Genomic DNA, 2622 nt, shown 5'->3' on the forward strand with positions numbered 1-2622 from the left:
AAAGCTTGCCATCTGCCAGTGGAGCTTGAGTACAAGGCACTATGGGCAGCAAAGTTGCTGAACTTTGACATCAAGAGTGCTAAGGAGAAAAGACTTCTTCAGCTACATGAGCTTGATGAGATAAGAGTGGATGCTTTTGAAAACTCAAGGATCTACAAGGAGAAGACTAAAGCTTTCCATGACAAGAATATCCTGAAGAGAGAGTTTAAAGAAGGAGATCAAGTTCTTCTCTACAACTCTAGGTTGAAGCTATTTCCAGGAAAGCTTAAGTCAAGGTGTTCCGGTCCTTTCAAGGTCAAGGAGGTTAGGCCATATGGGGCAATAGTTTTGTGGAGTACTGATGGAAGAGACTTTACTGTCAATGGGCAAAGGGTTAAGCTCTACATGGCGACTGCACCAGAGGAAGATGGGGTTTCAACTCCACTTTCTGATCCTACCCCGGCCTACTCTAAAACGAGGCAAAGTCAAGTTAGAGACTTAAAACAAGCTCACTTGGGAGGAATTCCCATATATATCCTTGTACATATTGCATTAGTATTTTCATTTTCATTTTCATCATATTTCTAAAAAAAAAAAAAGAATTGAAGTTGTGTGCAGGTGCTTGATCGATCCGGTTTGAGCAAAGAATCAGGCGTGAGAGCGAGGACCTGGAGCGAGGGTGAAAGTTCGCTCCAGCTGGGAGTGATGTCACCACAGCGAGTGTAACAAGTCGCTCGGCTTTACGGCGTTTTGGGGCTCGAAAAATACTCTCGGAGCGACCTCCTAGAGCGACGACACGAAGTCGCTCCAGCTCCAGAGCGAGGTCACCACAGTGACACCCCGAGGTCGCTCGGGTTGTGTCGATTTGAGAGTGACGCACCACAGCGACATCCCGAGGTCGCCCGGGTTGTGTCGATTTGAGAGCGGCGTCCCACAGCGACTACCTCAGGTCGCTCCACGACCGGTTTAGGTAAGTGATTTTCGATCTAATCCCGGTTTCAATTTAATTGGACCGGTCCCTTCCCACCTAAACCGAACCGGACGACCCTAAACCTAGCCCACAACCCTCGATTTTCATCTTCCTCACTCTCCCTTCCCTCACAAGAACTCATGCTCTCTCAAACTCACCCACACCAAAAAATCTCATAACTCTCCCAATTCTCAACCAAATCACCTAGTTCTTGTTTCTAAATCCAAGCTTTCGCCCCTGTAGTCTATTCCCCATCACCCATTCACCATTTCCTTTCAACCAAAGCAAGGTATTGAGTTTTTAAATTCAATTTCGTAGGTCCATGAGCCCTAGAATTTGAAAGTCAAAATTTGATCACTTTCTTGCTTGATTGTGGTGAAATAGACTAGGAAAAGCTTATCTATCAAGTTGGGTTGTTAAATTAATGGTGAAATTGAGTTTAATTTGAACTTTGACAAAATTAGGGTTCATGGATTTGAGGCTTTTCGAAATTGGCCTTAATTGGGTGTGTTAAGGTGTTTAAAAGTTTGATTAAAGAATTTTCTCATTCTAGAACCACTTTGATTATTGAATTTTACTTAACTTGTAATTTTTATATTTTGATAAGATTGAGAAGTGCGATTCTTTGCTTTTAGCTTGGCTTCTTAATGCTAAATGTGTGAAATAGTTGCATTGGGTTAACTTGAGCTTAAATTGCTAGTTCATTTGTTGAGTTTACTCTTGCAATTTTCATTTACAAAGTCTTAATCTTCTTTGCTTCCATCTACTTATCCCTTTTCAAGTTTTGAATTTTTCAGGTACCAATGGTTAAGAAAACAAAGGGAAAGTTGGATGCTGAGAAGCAAGAAGCTGAAAGAGAAGATTCTGCACTAAGTGGGAAAGCCTTAGCCTCCAAACCAGCTGGCTCTGGGACACAGAAGACTTCTCGTCAGTAAACCTTGACTACAAAGAAATCAAAAGAGCAAGAGAAGAGGGCAGGGAAAAGTGTAGCAGTTCCCACTAATGAGGAGAGTGACGATGAAAGTGGGGATGAGCAGGCTCATACAAAGAAAGCCAAGATGTCAAAAGGGAAGGTGGTTGTTGTTGATAGGGACAGGGAGAAAACTCCATCTGTGGAAGAGCTGTATGAACACTTGCTGACCTTGGATTCGCCGTATGGGGTCACTTGGATTCCAACAAGGTTCGCCGACCTTGATTTGCTGAAGGAGATGGGTCTTGATTCTGATATTGAGGCGATGCTGGGACATTTGAAGATGCCAAAACTCCTCACCATGGCTTACCCTGTCTACAAGGATGTCTCCTGTCAGTTCTTGTCTTCCCTTTTGTCTTCCCTTGAGGTCACTTACCATAACACTCCGCATGTGAGGCAAGGATGGGGCAAGATCAAGTTCAAGGTCAATGGGAGAGACTACAACATGAACTTTAAGGATATTTGGAGAGTCATGGGGTTCCAAGACTTGGAAGACTCCTCTCTTCCCAAATGCGAAAATATCCACACCGAGCTTTGGAAGTTGATCACCGGAAACAGGCACTCTACCGGGACTGACAAGAACTCACATATCCGGCATCCGTCTGTGCGCTACCTCAATAGGATGCTCGTCCATGCATTCTATCCACGGAAGGAAGTAGGTAATGTCACCGAGGAAGATATGCGACTGCTCTGCCCGACTATC

Source organism: Brassica oleracea, chromosome C9 (genome assembly GCF_000695525.1).
Source record: "Brassica oleracea var. oleracea cultivar TO1000 chromosome C9, BOL, whole genome shotgun sequence".
NCBI lineage: Eukaryota > Viridiplantae > Streptophyta > Magnoliopsida > Brassicales > Brassicaceae > Brassica > Brassica oleracea.